This window comes from Hordeum vulgare, chromosome 3H (assembly GCF_904849725.1).
Source record: "Hordeum vulgare subsp. vulgare chromosome 3H, MorexV3_pseudomolecules_assembly, whole genome shotgun sequence".
NCBI lineage: Eukaryota > Viridiplantae > Streptophyta > Magnoliopsida > Poales > Poaceae > Hordeum > Hordeum vulgare.
In genome coordinates, this window is record NC_058520.1 from 145459092 (window position 1) to 145469325 (window position 10234).

Genomic DNA, 10234 nt, shown 5'->3' on the forward strand with positions numbered 1-10234 from the left:
CTGGGCCACGGGGCTACCTGGGCCGCGGGGAGGGAAGCTGGGCCTCGGGGGCGAGATCGAGGGGGCCCAGGCGCTGGCGATCGTTGGCGCAGCGGTTGGTGGCCTACCAGGGCCGGTGGCGGCGCTGCTCCGGCAGCAGGTGGAGCGGGGCGAGGGCCGTCGAGGAGCGGCGGTGGCGCATAGCGGCGGTACGATCTGACAAGCTGGTCGGCGGCTGGAGGGGTGACGCAGCGAGGACTTGGCGTGTGGCGGCGCTGCAGCCCACGGCGGCGGCGACTCGCTGGCGGCAGCGTCCTCCGGGGCACCACGCCAAGGGGAGACGGCGGGGCGAGGTTCCAGGCGGCGAGGCCCGATGTCTCGGGCGGGATCCAGGCGGCGGGGGGGCTGCGAGACCGAGGCGGCGGCGGGGAGGCACGACGGGGCACCTCGGGGCTGCGGCTCGGAGGCTGCAGGGCTCTGTGAGGAGCCGGCGGCGGCTCGGGTGATCCGGGCCCGGCGGGCCGGATCTGGGTTCGCGGGGCCCGCAACGGCTAGGGCTGAGGCGAGAGAGGAGAGAGAGAGTGGCTAGGGTTTGGGGGTAGGCACGGATTTCGAGGCAGGGGAGAGGGGGCTGTCTAAAATAAGCATGGGGTATATATATAGACATATGGGGGGCTAGGTTAACCGGAATTCCGTTCCGGATCCATCTGTGCGGTCGGATTTGGATGATTCCGCACGCAGGAACGGTTAAGTGGCTGTGTAGGGGAGTTAACCGGAGATGAGAGGGAAAACGGGCGTCGTGGCAACGATTTTTAAAACACCGATGACCTTCCGACGGTAGACCGAATACGGTGCCGCTACGGTCGACCGTTCGGGTACCAGACGGACTACGATCGCGACGAAATTCGACACGTGGCCTAGCTATAACTAATCGCGACCGCATGCCAAGTTTCACCTCGATCAGAGAAAGTTTTCAACACACTTTTAAAACAGGGTTTGACGATGTCGCGGGCGCGTTCGTGTGCGGTCGGGCTGAGAACGGACAACGACGAGAACCGGCAACTAATAACGGATGCAAGTTTTGAAAACTGGCGGCAATGGGGTGCCGATGCAATGCAGATGATGCGCATGATGCGATGATGATGCGACAAAAGAAAATAGACACACGATGAAAATGGAATAGAAGGGGAATTCTTCTGGAACACCGGCATCGGGCTGTCACAAGGCGGAGAAGGCGGCGAAGCAGGCAGTGCAGCAGGCGTCGGTTACTAGTGATGAGGCGTCGGGGACCCTCCGGGCCGAGGTGGCTTGGCTTGGGGAAGAGACACGCCGAGCTATGGAGCTTAATGAGAGAGCGGATCGGGAGGCGGCAAATGTTGGAAATATGCCCTAGAGGCAATGATAAATTAGTTATTATTATATTTCCTGTTTCAAGATAATCGTTTATTATCAATGCTATAATTGTATTGAATGAAAGCATAGATACATGTGTGGATATATAGACAAAACAATGTCCTTAGTATGCCTCTAGTTGACTAGCTAGTTGATTAAGGAAGGTTAAGGTTTTCTGACCATATGCAAGTGTTGTCACTTGATAACTGGATCACATCATTAGGAGAATGATGTGATAGACAAGACCCAAACTATGAACGTAGCATGTGATCGTGTCATTTTGTTCCTATTGTTTTCTGCGTGTCAAGTATTCATTCCTATGACCATGAGATCATGTAACTCACTGACACCGGAGGAATACCTTCTGTGTATCAAACATCACAACGTTACTGGGTGACTATAAAGGTGCTCAACAGTTATCTCCGAAGGTGTCCGTTGAGTTAGCATGGATCAAGACAGGGATTTGTCACTCTGTGTGACGGAGAGGTATCTCGGGGCCCACTGGGTGATATACAACATCATATATAAGCCTTGCAAGCAATGTGACTCAAGTGTTAGTCATGGGATCTTGTATTCCGGAACTAGTAAAGAGACTTGTCGGTAACGAGATTGAAATAGGTATAGAGATACCGACAATCAAATCTTGGGCAAGTAATGGACAAAGGGAATGTTATACGGGATTATATGAATCGTTGGTATAGAGGTTTAATCGATAAGATCTTTGTAGAATATGTAGGATCCAATGTGGGCATCCAGATCCCGCTATTGGTTATTGGTCGGGGAGTGTCTCAGGTCATGTCTCTGCATAGTTCTCGAACCCGCAAGGTCTGCACACTTAAGGTTCGGTCACGTTTCGGTATAGTTGAGCTATAGGTGTTGGTGAACGAAGGTTGTTCGGAGTCCTGGATGAGATCACAGACGTCACAAGGGTTTCCGGAATGGTCTGGAAATGAAGATTGATATATAGGATAGTTTCATTTGGTCACTAGAAAGATTTCGGGCATTACCGGCAGTGTACCAGCAGTGACGAATGGGTTCCGGGTCTTCACCGGGAGGGGAACAGCCTCCCGGGAGTGAGCCCAATAGTCCTAGGGTGGCGCATCAGCCCTTAGTGCGCTGGTGAGGCCAACACAAGTGGGCTATGGCGCTAGGAAAGAAAAACCAAAAAAAAAAGAGGGAGGTGGGAAGGAAGAGGAGGACTCCTCCTTCCCCAACCCGAATTGGAATTGGGATCCTCCTCTCCACTTCGGCCGGCGCCCTAGGGGATCCCTTGAGCCCCAAGGCTATCCCCTCCCCTCCTCCTATATATACTAGAGGTTTTAGGGTTTTTGAGACACAACTTTGCAACGTGCAACTCAAACCTATACCTCATAGTTCTTCCTCTACATCGGATTTCTGCGGAGCTCGGGCGGAGCCCTGCAAGAATAGATCATCACCATCACCGGCGCACTGTCATGCTGCCGGAGAACTCATCTACTTCCCCGTCTCTCTTGCTGGATCAAGAAGGTAGAGATCGTCATCGAGTTGTACGTGTGCTGAACGCGGGGGTGTCGTCCATTTGGTGCTAGATCACGACGGATCGTGTGACGACAGTGATTTGAATAACGAAGTTGTACCACTACATCAACCACGTTTCTTATCGCTTCTCACTTAGCGATCTACAAGGGTAAGTGGATCCGATCTCCCTCTCATAGATGAACATCGCCATCATAGGTCTTCGTGTGCGTAGGAAAATATCTGTTTCCCATGCAACGTTCCCCAATAGTGGCATCATGAGCTAGGTTCATGCATAGATGTAATCTCGAGTAGAACACAAAAATTTATGTGGGCATTGATGTTCAATTTGCTGCCCTCCTTAGTCTTTTCTTGATTCGGTGGTATTGTGGATTGAAGCGGCCTGGACCAACATTACTCATACGCTTATGAGATACCGGTTTCATCGACCAACATCCAACTCGTTGCATAAAGATGACTGGCGGGTGTCGGTTTCTTCAACTGTTGTTGAATTGGATTTGACCGAGGCGGTCTTCGAGAGAGGTTAAATAGCAATTTGCACATCTCTGTTGTGGTTTTTGCGTAAGTAAGATGCGATCATACTAGATGCCCATAGCAGCCACGTAAAACAGGCAACAACAAATTAGAGGACGTCATGAGCTAGGTTCATGCATAGATGTAATCTCGAGTAGAACACAAAAGTTTTTGTGGGCGTTGATGTTCGGTTTTTTGTCCTCCTTAGTCTTTTCTCGATTCGGCGGTATTGTTGGATTCAAGCGGCTCGGACCAACCTTACTCGTACGCTTATGAGAAACCGGTTTCATCGACTAACATGCAACTTGTTGCATAAAGATGACCGGCGGGTGTTCGTTTCTTCAACTTTAGTTGAATCGGATTTGACCGAGGCGGTCCTTGGAGAAAGGTTAAAATGCAATTTGCATATCACCGTTGTGGTTTTGCGTAAGTAAGATGCGATCATACTAGATACCCATGGCAGCCACGTAAAATATGCAACAACAAATTAGAGGACGTCTAACTTGTTTTTGCAGGGTATGCTTGTGATGTGTTATGGCCAAAGACTAGATGTGATATATTGGATGTATGATATGATCATGTTGTAATAGTTAATATCGACTTGCACATCGATGCTACGGCAACTGGCAGGAGCCCTAGGGTTGTCTTAAACTAACGTTTGTGTTTGCGGATGCGTTTACTATATTGCTAGGTTGTAGCTTTAGTAGTAATAGCATAGCTAGCACGACAACCTCGATGGCGGTACGATGATGGAGATCATGGTGTGGCGTCGGTGACGATGAAGATCATGCCGGTGCTTTGGTGATGGAGATCAAGAAGCACAAGATCATGGCCATATCATGTCACTTATGAATTGCATGTGATGTTAATCCTTTTATGCACCTTATCTTGCTTAGAACGACGGTAGCATTATAAGGTGATCCCTCACTAAAATTTCAAAACAAAATTGTGTTCTCCCGGACAGTGCACCGTTGTAACAGTTCATCGTTTTGAGACACCACGTGATGATCGGGTGTGATAGACGCAACGTTCACATACAATGGGTGCAAAACAGTTGCACACAAAGAACACTCGGGTTAAACTTGACGAGCCTAGCATGTGCAGACATGGCCCCGGAACACAAGAGACCGAAAGGTCGATCATGAATCGTATAGTTGATATGATTAGCATAGAGATTTTTACCACTAAAACTATGCTGAACTCACGTGATGATCGGATTTGAGTTAGTGAATTTGTATCATGCCACAATCGTATATTTTTTCGGAACAGAAGAAGATCGGGGTGCTTGAGAGCCAAGGCAGGGGAGCCTCAGGGGCCCCACAAGCCCCCACCCCGCGGCCAGGGGGAGGCCGCGACCCACAGGCTTGTGGGCCCCCTGGGCGCCCTCTGACCTGGGGGTTGCGCCTATAAATTCCCTAAAAATCCCAAAAAATCAGGAGATCATCGAAAGTACTTGTCCGCCGCCGAAAGCTTCTGTTTCCGCAAGATCCCATCTGGGGCACGTTCTGGTGCCCTTCCGGAGGGGAGATTCGGATACGGAGGGTTTCTTCATCAACACCATGACCTCTTCGATGATGCGTGAGTAGTTCACCATAGACCTACGGGTCCATAGCTAGTAACTAGATGGCTTCTTCTCTCTCTTGGATCTTCAATACAAAGTTCTCCATGATCTTCATGGACATCTATCCGATGTATTCATCTTCTGCGGTGTGCTTGTCGAGATCAGATGAATTGTGGATTTATGATCAGATTATCCATGAATCTTATTTGAGTTTCTTCTGATCTCTCTTATGCATGATTTCATATCCTTGTAATTCTCTTCGAGTTGTGGGTTTTGTCTGGCCAACTAGATCTATGATTCTTGCTATGGGAGAAGTGCTTGGTTTTGGGTTCATACCGTGCGGTGACCTCACCCAGTGACAGAAGGGGTAGCGAGGCACGCATCGTGTTGTTGCCATCAAGGGTAAAAAGATGGGGTTTTCATCATTGGTTTGAGATTATCCCTCTACATCATGTCATCTTGCTTAAGGTGTTACACTGTTCATCATGAACTCAATAAACTAGATGCATGCTGGATAGCGGTCGATGTGTGGAGTAATAGTAGTAGATGCAGAAAGTATCGGTCTACTTGTCTCGGATGTGATGCCTATATGTATGATCATTGCCTTAGATATCGTCATGACTTTGCGCGGTTCTATCAATTGCTCGACAGTAATTTGTTCACCCACCGTGATATTTTCTATTTTGAGAGAAGCCTCTAGTGAACACTATGGCCCCCAGGGTCTACTCCACACCATATTTTCAGCCTTACACTTTTTACTTCGTTGCACTTTCCGCCTTCAGATCTCACTTTGTAAACAATCTTGAAGGGATTGACAACCCCTTCAAAGCGTTGGGTGCAAGCTTGTTTGTGTTTGCGCAGGTACTCTGGACTTGACGAAACCCTCCTTCTGGAGCGATACCTTGGTTCTCAAACCGAGGGAAATACTTACTGCTCCTGTGCTGCATCACCCTTTCCTCTTCAAGAGAAAAACCAACGCAAGCCCAGTCTCCGTCAACGTGTCAATTTCTGGCGTTGTTGTTTGAGAAGTAGCAGAAGGATTTCTGGCGCCGTTGCCGGGGAGGAAGATCAAGTCAAGAACTCATCCAATAGATGTCGCAAACTCATCTCTTGCATTTACTTTGTTTGTGAGTTGCCTCTCGTTTTCCTCTCCCCCACTTCACCAATTTGCCATTTTCATTCGCCTTCTTGTTCGCCCTTTTTCTCGCCTGCTTTTTGTTTGCTTGTGTGCTTGCTTGCTTTCTGAAGTCACCTTGAACGAAAACACCAAACTTTTGACTTCTCGAATACTAATAATAATGATTTTATTAGTACTCCGATTGCTCCCGCCACTAGTGTGGAGTCATACGAAATCAATGCTGCTTTGCTGAATCTTGTTATGAAAGAGCAATTCTCTAGCCTTCCTAGTGAAGATGACGCATCCCATCTCATACCTTCATTGAGCTTTGTGATATGCAAAAGAAAAAAGATGTGGATAATGACGTGATTAAATTGAAGCTTTTTTCGTTCTCGTTGCGAGATCGCGCAGAAATTTGGTTTTCTTCTTTGCCCAAAAATAGTATCGATTCTTGGGATAAGTGCAAAGATGCTTATATATCCAAGTATTTTCTGCCAGCTAAGATCTTATCTCTCCGTAATGATATCATGAATTTCAAGCAACTTGATCATGAACATGTTGAACAATCTTTGGAGAGAATGAAATTAATGATCAGAAATTGTCCCGCTCATGGCTTGAGTCATTGGATGATTATTCAAATCTTTTACGCTGGCTTGAATTTCTCTTCTAGAAATATATTGGACTCCGGCTCAGGTGGAACGTTCATGGCAATCACGTTAGGGGAAGCCACAAATCTCTTAGACAACATCATGACAAACTACTCTCGGTGGCACACTGAAAGGTCACCTACTAGTAAGAATGTACACGCTATAGAAGAAATTAACTCGTTGAGTGCTAAGATGGATGAGTTAATGAATTTGGTTGCTAGTAGAAGTGCTCCTTTGGATCCTAAAGATATGCCCTTGTGTTCTTTGATTGAGAGTAGCAACGCTAGCTTGGACGTTAATTTTGTTGGTAGGAATAACTTTGGCAACAACAATGCTTTTAGAGGAAACTATGTTCCTAGGCCTTTTCCTAGTAACTCCTCTAATAACTTTGGAAACTCCTACAACAATACTCATGGAAATTACAATAGATTACCCTCTTATCTAGAGATTAATATCAAAGAGTTCATCAACTCTCAAAAGATTTTCAATGCGTCCATAGAGGAAAAGCTACTCAAAATTGACGATTTGGCTAAGAGCGTTGATAGAATGTCTAGTGATATTGATGCTTTGAAAGTTAGATGTTCTCCTCCCAAAATCAACATGGATGAAACTTTGAAAGCTATGCGTGTTTCCATGATTGAGAACCAAGAAAGAACCGCCCAAGTTCGTGCTAGACATGAATGGCTTAAAAAGGCATGTTCTCGTGATGAGAATACGAAGATCTTAAAGTGCTTGGTGTGACTCCCATTGAATCTTTGGTTTCTCGTGACAAATCTAATGATTATGGGGCTGGATATGAATCCACTTTGGTTGAAAAGTGCCCCAATGATTTGGAGTCCATCTATCTTGATGCTAAAAGCATTAAAAGTGGAGTAGAAGATGTTAAAACTTTGAGTAGTAATGAAATTACTACCGTGGATTTTAAGGAATTCAATTATGATATTTGATTCTTGATTGAATGCATTTCTTTGATGCAATCCATGTTAAGCTCTCCACACGCTTATAGCCAAAACAAGGCCTTTACCGATCATACCGTCGAAGCTATGATAAAATCTCTTGAAGAGAAACTTTAATTGGAAGTATCTATCCCTAGAAAGCTTCATGATGAGTGGGAACCTACCATCAAAATCAAAATCAAAAACTATGAATGCAATGCTTTGTGTGATTTGGGTGCTAGTGTTTCTGCGATTCCAAAGTCTTTATGTGATGTTCTGGGTTTTAATGAGATTGAAGAGTGTTCTCTTAATTTGCATCTTGCTGATTCTACTGTCAAGAAACCCATGGGAAGGATCAATGATGTTCTTATTATTGCAAATAGGAACTATGTACCTGTGGGTTTCATTGTGCTTGACATTGATTGCAATCCTACATGCCCTATTATTCTTGGTAGACATTTCCTAAGGACTATAGGTGCTATCATCGATATGAAGGAAGGGAATATTAGATTTGAATTTCCTTTAAGTAAGGGCATGGAACACTTTCCTAGAAATAAAATAAGATTGAATTTCCTTTAAGTAAGGGCATGGAACACTTTCCTAGAAATAAAATAAGAGGGCCACTTATGGTTTGAGCACCAAAGACGACGATACGTGATTCTATCGCTTTTATGCCTAGCTAAGGGCGTTAAACAATAGCACTTGTTGGGAGGCAACCCAATGAATTTATCTTTTTCTTTCTGTTTTGTTGCATCCACACTTTCATAATTCTGTTGTGATTGTGTTTTCTGTGTTTCTTTTTGTGTTTGAGCCAAGCAAAACCTTTATGACTAGTCTTGGTAATGGTTGTTTGATCCTGCTGGAAAAAGATAGAAACTTTTCGCTCACTAGATTATTTTTCATTTTTATTAAGAAAGAGATTTTGAGTTGATTCCTTTTTCTGCTGGTAGATATGCTTTTTGCCCAAGCCTTCGTAATTTTTAAGATGTTTTGAGGTAACAGAAGTATACGAAGTATACAGATTGCTACAGACTGGTCTGTTTATGACAGATTCTGTTTTTGTTGAGTTGGTTGCTTGTTTTGATGAAACTATGGTTAGTATCGGGGGTAATAGCCATGGAAAAGTGAGAATACAGTATCCCAACATCAATATAGATAGAATTCAAGTTTGCTATAGTACCAACAGAAGTGGTAGTTTGTTTTCTTGTGGTAATGTTATCACGAGTTTCTGTTTAAGTTTTGTGTTGTGAAGTTTTCAAGTTTTGGGTGATGTTCTCATGGACGACGAGATAAGGAGTGGAAAGAGCTCAAGCATGGGGATGCCCAAGGCATCCCAAGTAAAATTCAAGTACACCAAAAATCCTAAGCTTGGGGATGCCCCGGGAAGGCATCCCCTCTTTCGTCTTCAATCCATCGGTAACATTACTTGGAGCTATATTTTTATTCACCACATCATATGTGTTTTGCTTGGAGCGTCTTGTATCTTAGGAGTCATTTATTTTTGTTGTGTCACAATCATCCTTGCTGCACACCTTTTGAGATAGAGAGACCTGCACTCATTGTGATTTTGCTAGAATGCTCATAGTGCTTCACTTATATCTTTTGAGCTAGATACTTTTGCTCTAGTGCTTCACTTATATCTTTTAGAGCACGGCGGTGCGTGACTTGGTAGTTGGCTTATGCTATGAAAGTATTCACAAAGGCTATATGTACCCAAAGAGGATGCAAAAACCTCCATCTTCATGTGCATTGAATAGAAAGATAAGTTTTGATTCCTCTCAATTAGTTTTGAAATGTGGATTCGGTAATATTAAGAGCTATGTTAGTAGGGTGTTGTGAATCTAGAAATACTTGTGTTGAAGTTAGTGATTCCCGTAGCATGCACATATGGTGAACCGCTATGTTAGGAAGTCGGAGCAAAATTGATCTATTGATTATGGTGAACCGCTATGTTCGCAACAAGTATGTGAGTTCTTCATGACTAATGTGAGTCCATGGTATAGATGCGCTTTCACCTTCCACCATTGCTAGCCTTTCTAGTACCGCGCAATTCTCGCCGGTGCACAAACCCACCAAATTCCTTCCTCAAAACAACCACCATACCTACCTACTATGGCATTTTCATAGCCATTCCGAGATATATTGCCATAAAACTCCCACCGTTCCGTCTCATGACTTGTGACGTCACTCTCATATTGCCATTGCATTGTCGTAATATAGCTACCGAGATGTTTCAACGTCATATGCCATGCTAGATCGTTGCACATCCCGGTACACTACCGGAGGCATTTCCTATGGAGTCATCATTGTGATTTTTGAGCTGTGAGTAAATAAAAGTGTGATGATCATCATTATTAGAGCATTGTCCCATGTGAGGAATTAAAAAAATAGGCCAAAGAGCCCAAAAACAAAAAAAGGGGAGAAAAGAAAAGAAAAAAAGGAGAGGCCTAAGAGCCCAAATGAAAATAAAAGAAAAGAGAGAAAAAGAGAGAAGGGACAATGCTACTATCTTTTTCCACACTTGTTCTTCATAATAGCACCATGTTCTTCATGATTGAGAGCTTCTTGCTTTGTC